The following is a 26,104-nucleotide window of genomic DNA, read 5'->3' on the forward strand; positions in this document are numbered from 1 at the left end:
TTATTTAGACAGTCATCAATTTTTAATTAAAAAAATAAAATTTGATTGAATATATATAGGTACTTTATCGGTCACTGATTGTTTCTGAAAGTGTCACAATGATTTTGGCGAAGCCTTTATTTGTTTTTCAAAATTAGTCATCATATCACATTTCTGTTGATTCCTTACCTCTTTTCTGGAATCATGCCATTGCAAGGAAGCCTCGTCTGAAACAAACAAAAAAGTTATAGTTTTTTGTACTGCAAGTTCCTGCTTTAATATTTTAAATTTGAAATTTCTTTCTCATCAAAATCTCTCAATATAGTCTGTGAATTAGAAATTTCACCCTTGAAAATTTTTACACCAAAAAGAGTATGTGCATTTATACAACATAAAAAAAGAAAATGTTAGCTTCCATCCAGGTTGCTGATGTCAATGCAGTACATATTGAAAATTTGGGGGTTTATTGTTTGCTGGTAAACATTGAGTTTATTAAGTTTACTGTCCTCCTTCCTACCCATGCCTTTCCTTGACTGAGAGGAAAGCAGGACTGGGGAATAAGGACTGTGAAGTCTTTGCACTTTCCAAGTCTATGGTGAGAACGGGGCTGTTGTACAAGAGCAAGTTTTGTGTTCTGCTTGCAGCTAACCATTCCAAAACTGGACTCACAGGTGCATATCAGTTGTATCCCAACTTTTTTTTAGTGTGATAATACATGTGTGTTTTTATATAAACACACATGCATATATACATATAAATGTTTGTAAGTCTGTGTGTGTCCGTGTGTGTGTCTCTGTGTGTGAACACATATATTTACTACTATTACTAATACCATATAGCCAGTCCAGCTCTGGGAAACTGACTGGATTCCCTTCTGACACATGCATCACTGACAGAATTGTCAGTTATTTCCAGCACAGAGTCTTAATTGTCAGTGTGTGAGCTGGAAAGAACCCAGGTTTATTAGCAGATTCCAGGGTCACTTTGCATGTAATTTGCTAACAAAGAAGGTACATCACTCTAGCTCAGACTGTCATTCTGAAAGCTCTATAGTTCTTTCTTCTGTTCTGATCTGTATTAATTGTATTTTACTGAGAAATGCTGACCATCATGCAGAACAATTTTCAGTCCTTCCGTTATAGAGTTTTTCCTATCAAACCATGAGGAAACTATTAACACCTCTCTGCTGGAAGCACATAAAATAATCATGGGAGTTGTTTATGTTAATTCAGACTAACTCAGACCTCTTTTTTGTTTCAGGATAATTACTGTTTCAAAATATCAGCATGTGTTAAGAGATCGGGATTAATTTGTAAGGGCTGAATGACAACATTTCCAAAGGCTTATTAAATACTAATTAGATTTAAAATGGTGTGACTCTACATACACTTGTGTGCATCAAGAAGTTTAAACATCTGTTTTATAAGTAATGTAGGTTGTAAGGTTACAAAGTTTAATACCACTAGAGGATATCTTATCATATTAGATAAAAAGTGATACATTCATTTCTATATTTTTCAGAACCAACAAAGAAGATTTACTTCCTTTTTTCCAGTGTGTTATGTGCTAATTAAACAGTTAGCTTAAATAATATGGGGCTCTACTCATCTGACTGCAGTTTAAACATTCTAAATAACAGGATTTCCTTAAATGTCTGCTTGGAAAATAAGACATTTCCCCAGTAAAGTGGAAAACAAAGAAACATAATGCAAGAGAAAAATAATTATTTTACTATTACAAACAAATGTAGGGAATAGAATTTGTGTCATTTATTCCTGTGTCGGTAGTCCAAATCATCAAAAATAATTGGAGAAATGACAAATAGAGCAACAACACAAAAATCCTACTAAAATCTGCTGGAATGCACAGCATCAACCAAAAATAATAACCTTAAATAATGCCAGCTACAAATCTAGGGGTGTAGCACCTGAAAAAATGGTCTGCTAGCTTAGCACCTATAGCATACTACATTACAAAAACTGAGTTCAAGTCAAAGATAACACCAAAGACATTATACAGTGAAATATGTTCTGAACTGACAGTACAAGACAACCCTAGTTAACTGCAGATGCAACAAAAAGTCAAGCAAACATGAAGCTTCTGAAAGTATATATATTTGCTTAACTCTTTTACGAGGTTTTTCAAAGCCAAAAATATTCCATCTCCCTAACAGCAAATATATGCTCATGAGCAGAACGCTGGCCCTTCCTCCACAGTTCATGTGAATTTAGCAGATGTGGTGCAAGGTCCAGGTTCTATTTGTGTCTTAACTATATTCTAGCCCTGCTTTGTTGATAGAGATTGATGTGAAATCTTCACCTTTTTAAACACAATGATTTTTTTTTGCTACAACTGCTGCAGGACCAGGACTTACACCAATCTGATCAGAGCTACCTGTCCCATATCACAGGCCTTATTCAATGTTAAATCCATCTATTTGCCATTGCAATATGCACTAAATTATTCCACCTGTTTCTCAGCTGATTTTTTTTACATGTTAAATGAAAAACACATCAGGCACTCCCTGCAGGAGAAAGCATTAGCTGCTATAGCTATATGATGATGACAGATTTGCTCAGCAGCTCTCTTCCAAATAGAAACCTCATATGAGAGGCAGATAGACATTAATTTGCAATGTTATGCTCTTATAAAATAGAAGTGTACTGACTAGACTGCTCTAAGTACACCTTTCTTCCAGCAGCTGGATAGAGAACTAGTGGTTACAGGAGAGGTGAAAGTATGCTATTATAGAAATTGTGTGTGCTATTCTAGGGAAAAAAGAACATTCAAATACCTTTACTACTAATCTGCTATATGTGTCTGTTACTTAATTAAAAGTTTGAGATTGTTTTGGGGTTTTTTTTCTCATCACCTTCACTTGCCTATATTCTCCAATAATAACACATCTGCCCAAGTCCATATTTGATCTGACAGCCACTGATGTGTCATCCAGCATTTTCTGCTTGAACTTTTAGGATTAAATCTTAGATTTATTGATGCTTATGGGAGATTTGCCATTAAATTTCCTAAGTCAAGATTTTACCCTTAAAGATTTCAGCTATGCACAAAGCTAAGGGGTAAATTATGGGACAGTACAGATGAAATCTTGGTTCTGATGAAATCTGTTGGCATTTTGCCTATGACCTTAAGAGAGACAGCACTGCGTATTTTATAAACTGAAATGGCCCGCTGTTCTGCATGGGAAATAAGGTGTAGATTTTAAATATACTTAAATAAAACTTTTTATTTCATTCAGAGTTTAGCCAAGTTTTGTCTCAAGTTCAGCTGTGTGCAGCAAAAAAATTTCCTATCTTGACTGAAGTGGCAGTTTAGGCTTGAACACTCTCATCAGAGTATATGATAAGGGTGATAATCTAATGTTACACTGGACGTAAACCACTTGAGTTATATAGCCTCTATGTTTTAGCTCACCTACTCTGTCATATCATCCTGTGTCTCTCCTGTATTATCTTGGAGGTAGCTGTCTTCACTGGAGCTAGACTGTCTTAGCTGGCGTCACTGAAGCATGTTATCACACTCTAATTGTTTCTCTCTGATTCTACAGTTGTTCATATCAGATCTGTGGGGTACAAGACCCTGCTGAAGCATACACTAAACCTTGATCAGATATGGGTCAACATTACATCTCTGTCAGGTTAGCCAGAACACACACAGTTCAGTGTGCTTACATGTCTGCAGGGTGGCAAGTAATATCTTGTCACTTATCGTGTCAGACAGACAGGTAGAGAAGACAAGGGACAAGGTTACCCTTTCAGGAAGTTTTGACTGAATCTGAAGCTGTAAAAAGAGTTTGGGTGGACTCCATCCTCTGTGATGTGTGACTCTTGAACTTTTTTTAGATGCTACCAAGTACCCTAAATATAGATTTATCACCTTGTCAAGCCATAGTCACAGACTGTCTTGGGTAAGTAGTGCTGTTTTCCATCAAATCTGTATAGGAAAGGACTGCTGTCTGCTTAGGGTTTTGATTGCCTTAAATGTTTGGATCTCATTTTTCTAGATGCCCTTGGGATTGCAATATATTTGGTTCCATTTTCCATCTATTAATACTACAGAATATTGTGACTGCCAAATTATTCCTTTCCACTAAACACTACCTCTAAATATTTAATTACAAGTATTCAATGTTTGTGGGATTTTTGGTTTAAAGAAGTCACTTTTGTGTAATTTAGCAACAGTTTTCAAAGAAAAAAAATAGATTAATTGCCAACCATTGCTAATAAAGTGTGTGCGTCACTATAAGTAAAATGAATCCCATAAATAGACAAAGAATGACCAGTTCATAAATAGATACAGAACAAAAAGTCTTCTTTATTCTTGAGAGTAAAGTATAACTTTCTAAGTTTTCAAAGCATGTTATATTATAACTTTTTACCTTTTCTATTATGTTAACTAGCCTAAATGTCTGTTAAGTCATTTACAAAATTATATGAAAACTCTACATTTATTTTAAAACCCCCTAATATTATATGCATAGAATTCCTCGATGTTAGAATATATTCAGTCATTGAAACTAGTAATTAAAAAGAAGTAACATTCAGTGGCTTATTGAAAGTAATATTTTTCAAATAACCAAAGAGGATGGAATAAATCGTTGGATACAAGATTGTAGTTCTGAATATAATCTTACAGGAATGTAATGAAAGTATCACTTAATGCCTCAATCAATAATGATGTGGATTGTAGAGCTTAGGAGAAAACTCATCAGTATATTTTACGACCTAATGTACAGCTTTACATCTTTCAAGAGATCAAAAAAAAAATGGATGGAACAATATTTTATTCACAATATAAAACAGAATAGGAGGAGGATTTATATTTCATAAGAGGATATTTTCAGCTAATTAATTGTGAATTTCTACAATGCTAAAATTAGTTGGCACTGCATAGTTCTAATTAAATTAATGGCCAACTCAAGTAGCTCTAACTAAAGAATTGCATGATCAAAGTTCACAGCCAAACCCACAGTTTTCTGTATTTTTTCTGCCTAAGCTTCAACTTTAGACATAGGCAAAAAATGTGGTGGTATTCTTATGAATCTATGATGAGAATCTAATTTCTTTGTACAAGTTGTATTTTGACACATGCAGGACTGTATTAAAAAGGCAAAAGAAACTCGGCCAGTATGCAACAGGGATTAAATTGCATGTTTATGTGGCATGGAAGATCACTTTAAATAACCCATGGTTTTGGTGATTTCTAGATTTCCTGGTAATTCTGGAGTTTGTGATAATCAGCATTACCAATATACAATTGAATAAGCGTGTAATATCTCATTAGCCTATTGATATCCCAACCAATCCTAGTTCTTGGAATCAGCAAGTGAACAAGCAAGTGGTAAGAATCATGGCAATTTTGGTACACTGGACTATGATTTAGGCTTTAGTCTCCTGAAATTTATTTTGACACTGCATTACTATGTTTGGAGACGTATGAACATTTCATTTCAGCTAATGGAGCAACGAAAAGTTGCCATTCAACATGCTGTTTAAAAAAAATATTGTTTAGTATATGCACTATAGAAGAATCTAAAACTCTATTAGGGTACAGAGCCTACGTATGGTCAGGATAAACCATAACGCTTATTTGGTTAAAAGCATAATAAGAAGAAACATTACACACCTTTTATAAATGTTGAACTGAAGATCATAAACTTTGAGCTGTTTTTCCCAAGGAAACAAAAAAAAATAAATTCCAAACACAAAGATTTGCTCTGATTTCTTAGTTTCTAATCCAGTACTTAATTGCAATAATATTTTTCCTACACTGTGAATAAATTATTATAAATCAGCTCTGTATTTCAGAGCACTTCAGGTCATCCTTTGTGCAATCTTTACATAAGAACAGGTTATCACTTTCTAGACAAAGTTCTGAGTTTTCTTTATTGAAAGACAGGGTGAGATTACTTCTTTTTTTGCAACCAACACAACTCAATCTTCTTATCAGTTTTTCACGTTTTGACAAGAAGGAAGAGGAAATGTAAATGAGTGAGAATACTTTACATTTCCTTGTTGCTCTTTTTCAGTAAGAAGAAAGAAAATAGCTTTTGAAATGATGAAGGAAAATTCTTTCTATTTTGATAATGGTAAATGAGTCATGATTTCCAGCCACTCACGCTGTATACCCCTAACATATTCCTTCCTTTTTAGTCACAAAGAGTGCACCAACAAAGGAAATGGCATAGATCAAGATAAGGCATTTTGTTCCATTTACCTCACTGTGATCTTCAGCTTTTAAATGCCAGACTATGTCATTTTCTGGCTGCCTTTCGTTCTTTGACTCCATAATGCTACTTCAGTAACAAGAGTTCGAAGTACGGAAATACACTGCACCTCTGCTTCTCTTCTCTTATTTTTTTCTTTTATTTTAAGATGTAAGTGCTGCTTCTTGTGGGGAAGGCTGACATTCAGTGTGCCTCATAACTCAGCAGTTTACTCTATTCTGTCTTCCTTGCCAGTCTGAGGATCTAGGAAGCCTTCCTTTTTGGGGAAGAAAGCTTTTCCCTGGGGAGTAATAGTGTCATTTTCTTCCAGCTACCTGAGGGATTGTGGTCTAGAAATCCCTGTTTGGGAAGGCATGACCTCGTTACTCCAAGTGAGAGCCCTACGTGAGCTCTGCCTTTAACAGCAGTGACCGTGACCACCCACCTCCGCTGTCCCTGAAGGCAGGGCATGGTTTTGGTGTGTGGTCATCACCAGCTGTGAGTGAGTCGGGGCTATCCTCAGCAGGGGCAGGATCTTGCCCGGCAGTCAACTCAGAGCTGGGCAGCTCCACCACCCCAAGGGTGCCATCCACTCCAGACCTCCATGCCTCAGAGAGTTCCCTTCAGAGCTCTGCTCGGCGGTCACCCGGAGACCACTTTCCTTCCCTTCTTTTCCCCTCCAAGGGCTGTTTGATATGCAGTGCTGGAGGTGCCCTGCTCACTGCATTTGCAACAAGCACAAACTGATCTGCAGCTGCACTTTGCAGGATCAAACCCATCAATTTGTTCAGAGAATTCCTTCTTTTGCTGCAAAAAATGGTTTGTGAATGAAAATAACCACTAGCTTTGGTTTCTATGGTTACTACTGCACTAAGAAAAACAGCAACTGTCTCATTTATTTATTTATTTCCTATTAAAATGTTGTTTGAACAACCCAGTCTCAGTTTTGGCACCATTTTATACCTGTTCTAATTTTGTTGTTCTTAGTTTTAGATAGGTTCCAGTAAGTTCTGTTTTCATGATTTTGCTCCAGCTAAAATCTTTGTAAGAGAGTTGATCTCTGTAGGGTAGCATTAAGGCATTTTCTAAGTTCTTTAAACCTAAGCTATTATAACCCAACGTCATTTCAATTAAATATGTAATTTTATAAATTACAATTAAATATGTAATGTTAAGAGCACTTACATAAGCTCATCTTGTGTCTGCCTGACTTTCCATATGGTTGATATGTTCATTTTGACTCTGTAGAAGGGAAAAAGACGAAGAAATAGTACTGTTTCTGTTCATATGCCCTCAGCTTTCCTATCAGTATTTCACTCAATGGAATATGACTGTGAATAGCTATTTCTTATTTTAGAAAGAAAGCTCTTACTTTATTTAAATTCTGCTTGAAAATAAGTGTCTAATGTTACAAATTGATAGTGACAGTCTTGGGCTAATTCTCAGCTTCATTGCTTGGTTTTAACAGGTGAGTAGTGTCCAGCAAAGCCTCATAATTCTTCCATATATGGAACAGGGCACTGATGCAATTTTTTTTTCCCCAGGTTAAACAGTCCTTTACTATTCAATTGCTCCTGAAATGGAAGCAATTCTAAGCCTTTCATCATTCTTCTTGTTCTCTGAATCTTTCCCACTCACAGTGTATTCTTTCTTTTAAATCAAGGGACTAGATACGCAGAGTATCAAAGGAGTATATTTGTTGGTTTCCTGTGGATTTATTCAGTAGAATAATTACTCTGTCTTATTTTCTATTTGTTTCCTAATACTTCCTAACATTAGAGGTGCTTGTTTTTCATGTCTGCTGAACACTATAGCAAGTGTTTTCATGCAGCAGACTGTGGTAACACCAAGGTATCATTCCAGAATGGAAATTGCTACTTCACTATCCACCATTTTCTGCACAAGTAAGTTATTTTCTTTCCCTATTCTAATTTCTTGACATTCACTGACTGTGAGTTTCATCTGCCATTTCCCTGCCAAAGTGATAGTCCCATAAGCTCCTTCTGCAATTCTTCAGACACTACCTTCATCTCTGCTACTTACAACATAACTTCGTATCATCAATAAAACACATCACCTCTTTTCATTTTCCCTTCTCCAGGACTTTGGCTGCATTTTGACTAATCTGTAGAAGTGAAAGCCTTTACCTAGCATTCCAGGTCTGTCACTTTTCCCACGTTAGCCCACAACAACTGGACAAAACTGTGTAACACATCCTATCCCACTTGAGCAATGTAAAAATTAGACATTAATCCACCTTAGTCATGAAGACTCCTCTTTAGTCAGAGAGAGCTAAAAACTATAGAAAGCAACTTGGCTCTTTGATTTTGGACATCTGCCTCATGTCAAGTTTTCTGACATTTTCTGGAAGCACCTGTAATAATCACTGGGAAAGGAGGGACAGTGCATGCCTGGCTGTTAGAGGGTCGCCAAGTGAGATGAATCCTATTTCACCTGGGTTTCTTTGTTTTTTCATTTGTTTGTCTGCAGGATAGTGAGATGTCAGCTTTGGATTCTGTCATGAGTTTTTCCACTGAAAACACTTGGTTTACAGATTTTTCTGGGGTGTTCCTAGTGCATACAAATATAATATTTGTCTCTGCAGACTCCACAGTTTATTTATTAGGCTGCAGTTCGATTTTTAGTGATAAACTGCCTGATGAAATGATTCACAACTTTTCATTATAGGTAGAAGCTACCTCTCATCAAAAGTGTTAAGTGAAGGCTAAATCACACTTCACAGGAGAATTGAAGTGAAATATAAAACAATTTCTTTTAAAAAACAAGATCAATAAAAATTGCCATTTCAAAGATAAAATCATCATGTGATCTATCCTTAGAATTCTTACTAAACGTAACTCATACAATTATTTATAAAGGCATGATTTAAATTCAACAACTAGCAAAATAAGAATATTAGAGCTCTAAGAACTGCTCAGAGCTCCCATAGTTATTATGAATTCGTTTTCACCAAGACAGAGGAAAAATAGATACATTCCTCTTAATAGAGCTTAATTTCTCGTTCAACCAGATTGCTGACTGTTTATCTGGCAGCTGGGATGATGCTGAAAAAACCAACACAGGACAAGAAAATTTATCAACTATCTATAGGCATAGAGTCAAAATCTCAGCTGCTGTTAAACTGTCATAGTTTTGTTTGTTTCTGAGGACCTTCATCAGCATATACCAGATGCAGATCAACATCCATACATGTAGTTTCAAATTACTTTTGAAGGCCATTCTGTGTTTAGGGTTTTTATTGTCATTCTTAGCTGATATTTTCTATCTGCTGATGCTCAACAGATGCGAAATAAAAGACCATTATAAGTTAGAGGAAAAAAAATCCTCAGACTCAGATTAATATTGTCTCTCAGGTCCCTTGAAACTTGAGAAAATAGTTAGATCAATGAAAAATAGTTGCTGAATTCAGAAAACTAGAGATGATGCTAAAGACAAAAAACAATTTTAAATTAGCTTGTTCTCTACTTGTTTTTTGGCTATCAGCAAAGCCATTGCTTAGATGGTGCCTGGTTTCTAGTTGCCTTTAGCCTAAGGATGAAAATAACAGATGTTTCTCCATGTACTGGCTAGCCACTTCATTGCCAGGGAGCTAGCTGAGTATCTGAAATTCATCTGTTTCAAGGGATGGCCGGGTAAGTATATGGGAGAGACCCCTACTATGGATTACTAAACAGATAGGCCACAACTGGATCAAGAAATCCTGAGCAGAAACCGAGCAGAAAATGGTTGGTGACTGAGAAGCTACCAGGGAGGAAATATATTTGTGCTGTTCTTATTTTTCTCTGTGTGTCCATTATGGTCACTGTTAGTCTTGTTCTGAACAGTGTGGCCACTCTTGTGGGGTGTTTTTTATAAAACTGAAAAATATAATTATCGTAGGAGTAATGGCCAAATAAGCAAATGGGTCCACTGTAAGGTCTTTAGAGCTCTAGGCTGGAGAGTTAGAACTCTGGACTCAGTTCCCTGTTTAATTCTAAGCTTTTAATGTGCTTGTGTACAAATCACTGAACTGATCTCATGCCTCAGTTTCCCATTTTTTAAATTGAAATAGTGCTTTTGCATGTCGTCAAGAAAAGACATAAGAACAGAACTGGAGTACTCCTGCCCATTTATTTGTAATTGTATGATGCAGACTGATTATGTTTCTAGATAGCTTACACAGGCTGGCTTTGGAGGGGCTGCCCACATTTCCATCTGGTTGAGCAGGACTATACAGGGACCCAAAATTTTCCAGATTTGATTTTTTCTCCTGTCTTATCTTCCGTTTCTATGTTCTATCCTCACAAGACAGCACAGCAGTACACAGCTTATCTAGTGTCTAAAAAGATGACCTAGAAAAACTATCAATCAGAGGAAAACACTTTTGGAAATAGTCTATTTACTAAAAAAAAAATCATATTTAAATCCTTGACTTCAACATGGATTTTTCAGTGTCATCAAAGCCAAATCCTACCGCTGACATCACAGGGTGGACGTGAAGTTTTCTAGCTATCTCATGTGTCTACAGGTATGATTGCTGCATTTACATGCAAAATTACGAATCTTGGACAAAAAAAATCTATGACAGAAAAGAGAGACACTAATCTAGCAGATAATTCAAAGCAGCAATAGAAATTCACATAACACACCTTTCATATATGTAATTTTGGCAGTCAGTGAAAAAGGGCTTCCATGTGGTCTCAGACACTATTAATCATTACTTGACATGAAAGTGATGCAAAGACTGGCAGACTGAAACCTTTTGAAATGGCGATATTTAATCGTTTATGTCCTTCATGAAAAGTTTAACATGACTTATTATAAGAATGCCTGTCCCTCCATTAACCATTGGTTTTGCTGTGATTTTTTAAAAAAATCAAATATAGTCATGAGCCTAATGTAGTTATTAAATACATCTAATCTAGTCATTGCCTAAATGACAGCACCAGCCACAGGAGCCTTGCATGAAAACTATAGAATGGTGTTTGCTTGTAACTATGTAGCTGGTTTTTATTCCAATTTGTTTTTTCATGACTCCATTTGGGAATGAAATTTTGTCTGTGCTGAATAGACCAGCACTCCCTCTCTGTTGAAGGATGGTAGAATTCTAGAGAAAACAGAGGTCTGTTGTACCCAAAAAGTAGAAGCAAGCCAAGCATACTGTTTGCCTTGAAGCAGGGCATAATAAGCACACTAAACCACTAAAATCAGCAAGACCATAAGAGCAATTTGTAACATTGAAATACCACCATTAGCACTTTGTAACACGAATAAACTTAAGTATATAATTAATAGCCCTGGCCACAAATGGGCAAATGAAGACTCATGGTATAACTGCAAAAAATGGGTGCAGAAAAATATGTGCAAGTAGTAAAATGTGCAAGATAAGAATGAAGGAGATGGAACAGACAGGAAAGATGTCTGGTAAAATCAAAAGCATCCTGCAAAACAAATAGAAAAATGTCTAGTGAAAACATAATAATCCTCTAGAATAAGAGAAGCTGGAAGTCCCAATACCAGAAATAAGATGCCTCAAGCAGGTTAGACCATTGCCTTTTCTTTTGGGGAAGGTTCAAAGCAGCATAAAACATCAACAATGAGTGAGGACAGCAATAGAAGAGAGGTCACAGCCCACTTAGGTCCTGGCTTCCCTCTTCCATGAGCTCTCAAGCCTGATAATCTTGATGTCATTGACTAAGCACTGTCACGGAGCACACACGCCTGTACCAACTAGAAAAGTGTGAGTTTTGTGACATTGTATACTCACTTGTAATTTAGGATAGATTTGTTAAGGACTATTGTTTGGGGTGTGTAGTGATAATGATTGATAGTGACTGTCAATGTGTATTCTTACTGAATATTGATACAGTAAAGGGGTTTCAAAGTTTGGAACTGGCATGATCTGTCAGTCTTCTAAGCATGACTATCAGAACCGTCTCTAAATTCCTAACAATATATGGCTCTATATATTCTGTTGCAGCAAAGCACTGTTTTTTTTTAATCCAAGTGAAAGCAATGAAGCTACATAAGAAATAGCAACTACTGACTCCACCAGTGCTGGCTGTGTACTGACTCACCTTTTGAGTTGGTCTTCTCATCTCTCATTCTCTGTTTTGGACTTTCTTCTTTTGTGTTTTGTCTGCAACGTAGCTCAGAGTCTATTTACCCTGCACTGAAACAATAAAGGTAGTCTAAAACTCAACAAATCAAAATGTGATTTATTTTCTCTTTTATATATTTTGAATGAGATCAAATGCATATCACAAAGGATTGATCACAGCTTGTAAGTGCTTTTGACAATTAAAAAGAAACATAAACAATACAATACCACAAAATAAAGCCACAATCTCTTTTGTGAATAGACTCTCCAGATCACTACTTTCTCCAGATTTGGAACATCAGACATTCTATGTTGAATATCTACATTCTGATACTTTAAATTAAACTGGTTTACCTAAAATTATCTTGAAAAGACATGGGCAAACGTGTCTGTTTAATGCACATTTCAGCTACAGGTTTCAAGCTTGTGAAAGATAGAGATTGTCTGCTTCAGTGAGTCATGAGAAGGATATTATCTAACCCATTCAAACTATAATAGAAAATCATGATTTACATGCTAAAGGCCCTAAACTACCTAATGATGAAAAATACAGCTTTCCGTCATCATGCTAATTTAAGTGTCACTGAGGTTAGGAAACATCCTTTGTACTGTGATGACAGAAGATGCAGGTAAATTGAATTTCCTTTCTGATGGTGCTAGGTAAAAGATAATTGACCACTTGTTATTCCTAGGTGTCATGTAATAATAGGACAACAAAAGCCTAGTCTATATTGAACTTACTGTTGTCAGAGATAGACGACAAAAAAAGATTGTCAAAAAAGAAGATACAGGAAGCTTACAAAACAGTCATATGGGAGAAAATAAGCTCTCAGTAAAACATTATGATGAACATCTAGATTTACACTGCTTATATATACACAACTAACATATGTGTGTGGTTTATTCCATCCTGTTTTTCAAATATGCCAAAATTATCTCCACGCAGAAAATTTGTAGCACTGTAACATCTTAGAAGCAAATATTATCGTACTCTACAGTTCTCAGCTCAAGGAGAACACTATGATTTTGTTGAACTGATCCTCAGAGGTGTGGCTCTTATGACTGAAGTATTGCTCTTCAAAATGCACATGAATCTGAAAACTAAGTTTGTGAGAGTTTATTTTTGGTTTTGTTGAGAGCTATAAGCAAAATAACAGGATAAAGAAATAAAAGGAAAATACACAAATAAGGATAATTAATGAGAATTGGAGTCCATGTCTCTAATTCTGAAACACTGAAGGTCCTCAAACTTATCCCTGCATTTTCTATGGCCAAATGCTCATTGACATCACTAGCAGTGAATTAAATAATTTAATTACACAGCTTCCCTCTCTGAAGTGACTTAATACTTCATTTCTAAGATAACAGAGTTCAGTACTACCAGGTGGCATCACAGAAAAATCTTAAAATCTCCTATTCCCAACTGCAAAATTATGGTTTTTAACACCATACAACATAGTGGGTGGAGTGAGTGGGCTGGACAGTATTTGCTTCCCCTGAACAATTTTTGTAAATAGTCCTTTGCTTTCTTTTTTTGAAGTTTTGCTTCATACATGTGGACCATATGTTATTTCTTTAACATGAGCTGTTAGTTTTCACTTGTATGAGAGGGATGAATCCAATTGCCATCTCTTTGGGGTAAGGACTGTTTTCATACTATATGTTTGTACAGTAGCTAGAACAATAGGATCCTGTAGGAGCTATGGTAACACAGATAAATAGACACAGTCCTGCCTTCCCTCCACTTACTCCCATACTTTCTTTTGGGTTAGCACAAATGTTTGTACATACTGATGACTCATACCATTACAAAAAGAGATGCAGCCACAGGAGATGTTCAGGTCCAGCAATGGGGATAAACACCTAAATGCAGATACCAAACATAATCTAGACATTGTCTACATATTGCCACCATGTAATGCAAATTTTACAGCTTCTTCATGCCTGTTGTTTGGCCAGCTGGCTGCTTACAAATTGAATGCCCTGCTAATACCATGAGTGGACAGAGTATTTTCAGTCTTATATACCCCCTGTACAACTTCAGAAAAAATTGTGGTGATCTTATTATCTTCAGGCCTTCTTCTAGTTCTACAAATTTGGGAAAAAAAATCAGACAGACTGATTTCATAGACTTTTTTTTAGGATCTCAGGATAAATAATTTGTTGCTGTTCTATAGGCTGAAAGGAATCAAATGAATTTAAGTACAATACTATGTTTCCAAATAATATTAATTTTTGCCTGAAAAAATAAATAACTTTATGGATGAATCACAGATTAGATATCTGACACATTATATGAGACATTTTGCCAAAATCTGTGAATGTGGTCCACGAAATGAACAAGTTGGCAAAGATATACGTTGATATATAGTCCACTGACCAGTTGTATTTTCAAAAAAAAAAAAAAAAAAAAGGGAAAAAAAAGAAACCTGTGGGAAAAATACTAGTTTGCCTTGTTCACTAAATTTAACTATGCAGAATCTATCCAGAAAAGTTGACAATATCTGATAGCACAGGTGGGCCTGTCTCTAGATTGAGTATATAAGACCATCACAAGCCTACTGAGCAGCATGTGCCCCTTTCCTTCACAAGGAGGCATACAGAATTGATCATTGATATTCCATACTTCACCAATATTTATGTAAGCATTATTAGGGAGCTGCATTTTAGTGGTGGTGTTTTATTGGACTGGTGTGGATAACCAGAGTGAGCCTTTGAGAACTGGCTGTCAAATCTAGATGCAACACTCAGTAGAGAATAAGAGAAACCTAAGCTGTAGTTCTGAAGCATTTCTAGAAATGAAAGAAAATAAAGTGCTATTAACTGATAAACAGAATTAAAATATAGCTTAGCTCCTCCTCTGCAAGCAAATGTTCTTTGCAGGTATGGGGTGATAGAAAAGTCAAACCCCAAAGTTCTTCAGTAACTGTCTAAGAAAACCTTCTGTGCCATAGTATGTATTAGAAATACTTGTTTCTGCATTGTCCAAATCCGCAGAATCGGGGAGGACATGGGCTCACTTAAGACCCTGAGATCCCTGGATTTTTAACAACATATTTGTATCACTGGCAGCAAGCATGGGTATGAGCTACCAGACAGCCTAGGATTGCAGGAGAAATGCAGCAGGGTCTAAATGTCACCTTTACAATCCTTCTAAGTCAACTCTGGTGAATGCTTGCTGGCTGTGGCTGAGACTCGGTGCCAATGCAATTTTGCAGAAAATTTGAAGAGCTGGAAAAGTCTGCAAAATGACTCTTGCTAGAAAATCTTGTCTAGACATATTTACACAATTCTGTGTCAGAGTTCCATATCCGAATTAGTGATTGTAATTGGTCCCTTTTACCAATAATACCCCTCACGTGGAGTGTCCCTGGCTACCTTCTCCAAAGTCCAGTAGTTAATATCTGTTGAATTTTTAGCACCGACTGCAGACAGTGATAAGTTATCCAATGTGTTAGAAATCAAAATGATAGTATTTTAGTTATAATAAAAATGTGTCTATGTTTTCCAAGGTAGTCTTTTTCAAAAATGCAGTAAGGGAAGAAGAATATGTTTTTTCAAGAAACTCCTTTCCCCTCCCCCCATTTAAAAATATATCATAGTGTTACAATGAAGTAATCACATGATGAATCAATGACAGGAGGAGTGAAGTCCTTTTCTAGAAAGAAAAAAAAAAAAAAAAGCAGATATTTTTAATTATCTGGAAAAAAAATAGAAGAAAATACTTTGATGACACTGTAGTGAATTATGCCCTTTAAGTATTGTCACAAGATGCACCCATCAAAGATGAGGGGTATATTTCCATTCCAACACGGAATTTTCCTGTGGAAACTCATGCTCAATGAGATACTACTTTTCAGTTATAAGTTATGATAGTTTAATCTTTTGTTGGTTTCTTGTTGTGAAATCCAAAGATATATACTGAGTTCTACAGTTTATATATGATAAAATTGTGATGCTATGCAATGACAGACAGACTGAATAAAAACTTACATTGCTCAACCATTAAACTGTATCCCTAATGAGACCCAAAACTGAACTGATCATTAACAACAAAAGCAAAAATACTCAGAGTTTCCAAGGGGCAGAAAGCTGGTAGTACCAGGAGTGTCAGATTATCCAGTTCTCAAGGAGATTTATATTTGTACTGGGAGGCATAAAACATAGAAATTATTGGAAAGGACACATTTTCCTGACATTCTGTAGGAGCTCCATTATGCTGAAAGGAATTCATTTTTAGCACTCATCATCTGAAGATGTTGTTCATAAGAAGAGAATATTCATTATTTCCATTAAACTCCAGTAAATGTACATATCCCAGCACATCTACAGTCCCCAAAAGAAATTTCTACCATCAAATCTAATTTGGCCAGCCACACAATCTCAGCAAACAAGGTTAATAAGACATTATAAAAATGCTGATGAGTTTGAAGTGAATCCCAACTTGGCGATCACCACAAAAACTATTACTATTCAAAAAATCATATGATGTCAAGATCCCCTTTCCCTCTCTTCCACAGTTGTCCAGTGTATAAGATCTTTTTCAGCATTAGGGATTTTTAAACCCCTGTGTCCAGCTCAACATTATTCCTAGTAACAAAAGCAAGCATTTTGAATAACATTTAGGATCTCCAATTAAATGTTTATTTTCTATGGAATTGCTTCAACATTCCGTCTGTAGCATTCTGTCTGTAAACACATACACCTGCAAGGATAGGGATTCATCTTATACTAAATCAGGAAAAGTATAAATCCAAACTACTTCTTTTGATCTCTTAGGCTTTCTTATTCACCGTTAAGATTTTCAATCAACATTCAGGATTTTATTATGTTTCTGTCCTTCAAATAGGACATTTAAGATGCTGTCTGTCTGCAGCAACTTTTTGCTGATGGTGTTTACTTCTACCGTGCCCATAACTGACAGTAAAGGAAAGTAATTGAAGGTGCATAGGCAAGCAGAGGGCCCTAGTTTCAAACCTGCCCCCCAAAAAGGAATATTAATGAATGAAAACAAAGTTCCAAAAGCTCTTTTTACATAAATTTGTTATGTGACTGCAGCAAGTTCCTCTTTTCTGTTAGTGAAAAGAAAGGCTTTAAAACCAGTAAGAATCCTTTGCTGCACAGTACATTGCCACAGTTATTGTTGCCATTATTTATCTTCTAAACAGTTGTGAGCAGAATTTGTAAGTAGACTCTTCTGCTAGGAAAGGCCAGGTTGTGTTAAGCACTGAACAAGCATATCTCAGGAAGCCTATCATCCAAATGGCAAAAGAAATAGAGGAGACAAACATCGTCTGCAAAGAAGAACAGATTAGTTGATCAAGAGATTGAGATATATGCAAATTTTAGAGAATCAGGAGTAGCAGTTAGAAGTTGCCACCTGCTTGATCTTGCAATTAATTTTATGCATTGCAGGATAGGTACACTTTGAAAATGTTTTTTTGAAGAGTGAATAATAGTTAGCAGGTGACACATTTTTGGCTATAAAATGCATTTTTGGCAACAAAGGCTGTTTATGAATTTGCGTTTAATTATTAAGATTATTTCAATCAAGACAACCCTGGGGAAAAAAAATGGAAGAAAGTTAAATGATATGTGCATAACCAGCGTAAGTTGGTTAATATTTAGGTTTATTATTTTTATTTTGTTATCTTTACTTATTATTTAGTTTTATTTAGTTAACTAAATTTAGATCTAAACATAAATAATTTTGCTTTTTTTGATTATCTAAAAATAAAAGTGTCCTTGAAAATTAATAAAAATATTTTGGTCTAGTCAAATTTTATAGATCAAGAGTGAATTTCTTTCAATTTTTTTGTTCTGGTGGGAAAGCTGAAATGTTGTTTCAGTTTGACCCCAAAAGAATTGGGTCCAAGGTAATTTTAATGTGTAGCTTCACCAGTGAACCAAAACCAATACTTTATTTCAATGTTTTTGCACAACTTGCTCTATGAATCCGGTATCCTATTTATTGCCAGACATTCTGTATCATTAAGTAAATGTGATTTCTTCTCAGTCTCTTGTGGATTGTTCAACTAGTGCAAGGCTGAAAAACTTAGATATATGAATGAATAGGGTATCTCTGAGCTATGCGTGCTTCAGAGAAAAGACAGGACAAAATTCAATATCAAATGGAGTTATTTCCTTCCTTCCCCAAAGTACTGTTGTATAGGATCACTCAGAGTTAACAAGTGAATGAGTTCTCTCTCCAAGTAATCAAGTTTCTTGCATGATCTTTTCTTGCCTTTCTCCTTTTTTCATCTCAGTGTGCTTTGACTGATCTTTTTCGTAAAGTTTGTCTCTCAACCTGTTTCCTAATATCCCATGAATTTACACTAAAGTCTCTTTCCCAGTCACAAATCAAGTACATCTAAATCTTCCTGTCAAGGAAAGATGAATTCATAAAAGTATAATTACATCCAGCCTGAAAAATGCCCTGAAGTACCTTCCATCCCTCAAAGCTGAATTTCTGTGTGATAAGCTACTGTAGATATTACTGCACTAGAAAAGAGAGTTTAAAAATTACTGTTGCTGGGTTTTGTGTCATGACATCACAGTGTCCAATTTCCTTGTGTTCACTAAGTAATTTTCAAACACTATCTGTTTTTAATACATGCTATCTACTTAACAAAAGGAAACCAAACACCGATTTCTCCATGTATGTCTGGAAGTAGATAAGGCAGTAACTTGGACAGCAAGAAATTTCATCTGACAAGAAACAAGAAATTCTGTGATATCTTAAAGGATCCAATTATTTTTCTTAGCTTTCTTACTGTGAGTTTTTACTCCACAAGAAAAACTTTACTTTAACCAGTGATATTCTTGTGCACTTAATGCCTTAACTTCTGGCAGAATCCATTACAAAACAAACTCCACGAAACAGCTTTGACAAGTTAAACACAACTGTTGCAGCAATTTTCCATTTAGGTCACTAACAACCTCTTTCTGCATTTGGTTTTGATTTTGGGTTCTTTTTAACTTGTACACATCATTCTTTAAACACATTTATGACTGTAGCAGCAATGGTACAGAAGGATGCAAAGATACTGGGAGTCCTCATGGTATACGCTGGCTTGTTTTTACCAGACTGACTGAGCAGCTGTGGCTTGAACAGTAATGGAGCCTGACAACAGATTATAAAATAAAGCTTTCTTGATGCAGCAAGAAAGATGAGCAACAACACACCCATGGGGAGGCTCAGCCAATCACCTAGAGCAAACACAGGATCATAAGTGATGCTATGGCTCCAGCGGACTGCCAGGGACATTTGGTGTCTGGGTCATCTGGAAGCAACAGCCAATGATGCAAATGCCTTTTGAATGTGGGTAAGAGTCACGTTGGTCCTTGTTTCCACCTATGGCTATGTGATATGAGAGAATCATACCTTACATGGGCAATGTGGTTGGCATCCTGCCTGTGCTGCTGATGTCTGTTAGGGGACAGTGTGTCAGGGGGCAGGGTGTCAGCAACCATGCTGGGCCTCTCTCAAGGGACAGAAATAGCGTGGTTCATAACAACTGAGGATGTGAGTATTGTGACCTCTAGCATTAACTCACTTGAACACCTCTGCCAGCACTGGCAGGGCTAAACTCCTGTGGTTTTCCATGCAGCAGAGAAGATCAGCTGGCTCCTACTATCGGAGGTACAAGCTCTCCATCACTTTTGGTTAATTTTCTACCTAGGTTGCAAAATAGACTTTTAGACCTTTGTATCTTGTCTTCATGCCCATTTTATTCTGGAGAATTCCATTTCACTATGAATATGCAAGAGGGATTCTGTAAGGAAGCTGTAAAAACTGGAGTATGTAAGAGCTGGAATACATATGCCATCATAATACACAGAATCACAGAATCACAGATACTACACTTGATCTTAGCCAAAAGGCTGAGAAGCGAGGCTGAGCAGCCGTACACACGAAGAAGTCTGTGTGTACATTCTGATATTCTGCTCATTATAACAATAGATCATAGGGATTCATATATTAAAATCCTTCCTGAAAGTTCTTGTTGTAAGCAATGACACTGATGTGGACATTATCACATAACAGTGCAGGTATATGAATTAGCTTCTTTAAAATGTTTCTGCTAATATTGATCTAATTTGTCATATTGTAGGAATTTTTACACTTCAACCATACGGTTCTGAATAGTTCTGGGGAAAAGTCTGTGAACAAAGAGAAGCTTCATGAAACTTTTATATTCTAACCATGACAGAGATCCAACTTCTAGAAACTTAGCTAGTTAAACTCCTGATTACTGATGTGTTCAGCATCAGTCTGTAAGAGTGGTCACCTTAGTAACATAGGTGTGTTTCAGTTGTGAGCAGCGCCATTACTGGTATGGCCGACTCTTGTCTTTTCAGTTCCTGTCCAAAATTCTCATTGTCTTTGTCAAATGGAAAACAAAGCCTTTTCATGTAGGTAAAGCAGGCAGCGCTTTTGACACAGAATGCAGTTTGCTTTGATATGTGTTCATAGAAAATATGCTTTATATGTGTTGCTTCAACTCCAAGACAAAATGCCACATTTCCTAAAGAAATGGGTCTGAGCCCTTCATTTTTGGTTTGGTTTCAGATACTTCAAGTGATTGTACATGCTTATCAGGTTGATTGCTGCTCTATTCTTGTTCCTATTTTCAATAGTATCTTTTGGAAGGCACCAGTATGCAGAAATAAATGTTTGAGGACTGAGAACAAATCCATCTTCTCTTTTGCTAAATGCAAGAGAGTTACTGTCATTTAGAGATTGGAAGTTGATGAAAAATACATTAAAATATCTACTTGCTGGAAAGTTATGTCTTTCACAAGAGTAAACGGTGTGTGACATTGATAATGATCCTATATAATAAAATAACTTGGCTAAAATAAAATGATAATTCATACAGAAACAACATCAGTGGTTGAACATTCTTAATTCAGGGTAGAAAGAAGATGCAGGCTAAACTGTTTTCAATATCATTGCTTTAATTCTGGAAAAATATCAGTGATACATGGAGTTGTTTATTGATTTTCAACTTGAATATAACTGAGGTCAAAGTTCAGACTTTTATGTCCAGCAGTAGGTCCATGAAGACATCAATCACAAATTTGTTGTTTCTAATATTTAGAGACTAAACAGCTGAGAATATATTTATGTTCTTCTAAATATTAGATATTTATTTCACTAAATTTAGACTTCTGTTATCTGTACTATGGTGTAGTTTTCTCAGTCAGTGCTGAGAAAAGTCCTAATATGCTGGGATCTGTTTAAGAAGTAAAAGTGGAAAACAAAGGAAAAATGAATTATTTATTATTTCATGGTTTCTATATTTAAAAGGCATCACTAAATGCAGGAAAATACTTCAAATAATATAAAGTACAAAGACAAAGGATTATTGTTGTTGAGGTCATACTTCTGGGTGTACAGAGATTTGAGAATAACATATGCTTCTAAAAGGTAGCAGGAATAGAAATGAATGAAAGCAGCTCTTTTAGCATCCTTAACACGCAGCATTTTCATTTTATATGTTGCTTCAGACACCTATGCACCTCACTGATTTGTATTGTCACAGGAGATTAGTATCAGCTAAGGTACATTACTAGATTTTTATTAGACACAAAAAAAGTACTATGAGAGATGTCAGAACATTATAGAATGTGCAGAGCTATACACAGAGGCACTGACAGCAGTCACTATTTCCCCTGTCCTTTCACTGGTGGTAAAATAACAAGATTTTTAATTACTACAAACCAAAAATTGTATATAAAAGGTCATCTTTTCATAGTCTGGGCTTTAACAGGCACATTTTTCAATTGTTGTGTCTTGGATGATAGCATCATAAAGGCATTTTCAGTTGCATTTTATTTATTTATCACTGTTTTGGTTTTGTTTTACATTCCACAGATAATATCGGTCCAGAATTTCAAGTGATGGGTTTGGGGGTTTTCTTTATTCTACCAGAAAAAATCAAGGATGTGATATATGATCAGAACACAGATCACCAAAACAAAAAGCTCTGAGTTCCAAGGCTTGGATTTGATTTTCATTTTATTTTAAATGACATTTACTAGTTTATTTCTCAGAAATTAATTAGTTCATTTGCAGTTCAATCTGTTTAAAGTGGTTTGTTTAGACATGCCTACAATACAACCATAGGAAAAGTTATTGGTGAAAGAACTATATGCAGAAAATCACAGCAAGATCAGTATCTATGATAAAAAACCAGTTACCGGTTTTATTATCAGTGTTACTTAGCTTGCATAATGAATAATAAATAAATAAATAAAAAGGTAAGAAACGGAACTGTAAGCATGCAACATATAAAGCTGTTTCACTCTTCCCTTTTCTATCCCATTTGCCTTCATTGCAGATTGGAATTCCCTAGGACAATGACTCAATTGGAACTAAGGTTTTACAGAGTGGGAGCAAACTGCCTTCTTACAGAAGAGTAGCTTATTCGTTAAATAATGAGCACCAAGATCAATTACTGAAGTAAGTAATAATTACTTCAGGTATTTCTTAAACAAAATACATTAAACAAAACAAAAATAAAACAGGCCTTGACAAATAATCAGTAAAATGGCAATGATTGAAAATGAGCTGATAATGAGTTGAAGCATTTGCTTAGAAAAATCTGAACAAATTTAATTTTTGTCACTGTGATAAGTATCTTTCATATTGAGAATACTGATAATATGAGTATGTTTATAGCTAGAAAACTTTTCCAGTGAGGAAACAACAGGAGTGTTAAAATACTTATTGACATTTTTTAGCTCACAAACCTGTTTCTTCAGATTCTAGTTTGGCTAATGAGAACTATTCTACAGAGTAACTGATGCATGGGTCTGGGACCTTGAAAGAGGAAACTCGGCACATTTATCTTTGTAGAAATAATTTTTCAAGCTTCTGAAAAAGTTCAAGGCCAGAATGAAAGAGCTTGTAACTTTACATGACTCCACAAAACCTATTTTCTCCCCGCTTAAACTGCTTTTGAGAATTTTTTCCCCCTTTTTGCATGCAGAAGATGAAAAACTCATGGACATATTTCTTGTGCTAAGGTTGTAGTCTTATTCCATTTCTATCCTCTTCTTACTAAACTGCTGCAATCTCATTAGGTTCTTGCATTTCGTATGTAACTCCTATGTAAAAAGGTAGAACGAAAAAGCTAATAGTCAAATCTCATTCTACTTCAACGTCCATTCCCTTCTCACTAAAAAGAAAATCCTGAACTTCCCAAAATTGCAAAACGTGAAACAGAGGAATGAAACACAGATGAAAACAACAGATCAACTCTCTCCAAAGAACTAAACTAACTAATGATAGATGCCATTGAAATACAATTTGGATGGAAGAGGGAGCGCTTGGATCTGAGTCATTCCTAACTGATGATCAGATGTTGGGATTCTTAAGTGATAAGCTTGGCTGGTGTCAGACTGTTCAGTACTCAGCAGAACAGGGACCCAAGCCTGCAGGCAGCAAGTCCTAAATCCTTAGAACAGCTATTGTATTAGGAACCATTTTATTCTCTTTAGGAACAAAACAAATGACCGGGGGGTGGGGGGGGTAGGGGGGGGGGGGTGGGGGGGGGGGGTGGGGAGGGGAGGGGAAAGAAAAAAAGTTGTTGGGTCGTCTTTTGTTTCCTTATGTGGAGAGGGAAAGAAAGGATCTGGTAACTGTAATAACTTGTCATTTGGCAACAAATGTACAATACAGTGACTGTAGGCAGAACATGTGTTTGTGGGTAGGAAACAAGTACAAGGAGAAACAACATCTGTGGAGAGTAATGGAGGTACAAGAAAGGTGATCTACAGTAAGCTATCAGAGAAAGAGAAGAGGGTCAGAGCAGAGCACCCCTGTACGGGAATACTATGGAAAGATCTAAGGAAAAAGAAAAGGTGACCTCCTGAAAAAAAAAAAAAAAAAAAACCAAAAAAAAACCAGGAAAGACCTAGAGGCAGAAAACATTGTGAAATGAATTGTACAGGTAGAAGTGGGGGAAAAAATGTTTAGATCAGAGGGTAACCAAAAAACTCCCAAACAATGTTCTCTGGAGAAAGTAAGTACTTAGAGCTGAGAGGCTGGAGGGAAATGAAGGCACAAGGGCCAAACCAAGGGAAAATAATAAAATGTAGAGGGAAAAGGGATAGGAAAAAGAACGATGAAAAACAGGCAAAAGGAAAAAAAAATGTAGAAGGAAAAGAAATCAAGAAAAGAACTCAAATATCCCAAGTACACAAAATTTAGTAATGTTTTAATCATTTGCTATAAAATACTTTTGAAACACTAGAGCAAACAATCATTAATTGGGAAGATGAGGAATGTTTTAAAAACTACACGTGGCTTTAAAATGAGTTTTAATACCTAGTATTCCTTCTGGAAATAAACATTTGCAAAATATATGTAGTATTAGCACATAATGATGAGAGTTAAAGGTGAATATTAATACTAGATGAGAAAAAGACAGACTTATGATCAAGAGCTTTTGTACACCCTTATTTGCAGTTATAAAGGATCTAAATTACTATAAGTAATATTTACTTCAGTTCTCATTCTCTTCTTTGTACCTTCTTAATACCTCAGTTTCTGCACATCTGAGATGATTACAAAATGTATCTTTTTTCTGTTTTAATACAGCATTGTGCACCTCTTGTGTGCAAAGCTAACTTTTAAAAAAATTTGACATTTCTAGAATGAAGTAGTCAAATAAAAAGAACCCAATATGTAAAATTGAAACTACGCATGTTTAAAAGACCATTATTTTAGGCAGTTGATTCACAATTTTTGAGCCTTTAAGTTAATTGCAACAGCAACCTCAATAGACAGAGTAAAATACAAAGTATGTATAATTGCAAGATACAGACTTAAATTTCCATTTACTCTCCAGGCCTCTTGATTTATTATTTGGTTTAATTGTGTGAAAAGTGCATATTTTTTAAAAAAAGAAAAGAAAAGGCAGCTGAGTATCTTACTGCTATCTATAGACTTTCAAAGTATGTTTAGACATCTAACTGCTATTAGAGCATTTTAAATTCTTACCAGAAAACAGATGTTAAGTTTTTATTCTTTCACAATCATTAACATTTTATGGATAAGTAAAATTAGTGTGGCAAGTGATAATAACCACTGATACTGCAGAACTCATGTTATCACACTTCTGATTATCCTTAAGGAGACTAAGCAGCTTGTAGCTGGCCTAACCACAACAAGGTCTTTGCCCAAGAATTTTGGTGATCTGTGATGGTATTTTTAGCTCTGTCTCCATGGCCTGTCTTTCAATTAAAGAGTATTGTTCAGTTAATTGTCCTTCAGAATGATGATTGCTTCAGAATGAAGCATCAGAGAATGAAGCATCTTCATTCCACTGTTGACAAGCTTAAACAACAATTTCAAAATATAATCTTTTGATGTTTCTGAATGCTCTGACATGTTCACACTTTGCCTTCTATATATACTTAGGAAGAAAAAGATGTTTTCTCAGCATCTTTGTAGGTCTATGGGGCCAGAAATGGCCTTAGAAACAAGTTAGGAATGAAGAAAAATCAGAGCAAAGACATATTTTTTAAATTTTGGCACAACTGAAATTAAAAAATATTGTGCTTTTGAGACCCAAGCAGATGGTTGTCACAGTTAAAATCCACCTTAAGTTTTCAGAAAATCTCTGCTTTTCTCATTGGTGTCTTCAGAATAAGAAATTTATAAAGTCATGGAAAAAAAAAATCCTTATAAATCTAGCCTGAAAAAGAGAGAGAGAGCTCTTGATTGTGCTTAAATGGATGTACGTCTTCAACAATGATCAAGCACTACTTTCAGTTGTAGCAGAAAAAGC

General features: G+C 35.7%; 1 pseudogene; it reads right to left on the minus strand.

Moving 5' to 3' along the window:
* Positions 1–20,108: 20,108 nt before the first annotated feature.
* Positions 20,109–20,198, minus strand: LOC141464198 (U2 spliceosomal RNA; annotated as a pseudogene).
* Between the last annotated feature and the right edge of the window lie 5,906 nt (positions 20,199–26,104).

Source organism: Numenius arquata, chromosome 4, assembly GCF_964106895.1.
Source record: "Numenius arquata chromosome 4, bNumArq3.hap1.1, whole genome shotgun sequence".
NCBI lineage: Eukaryota > Metazoa > Chordata > Aves > Charadriiformes > Scolopacidae > Numenius > Numenius arquata.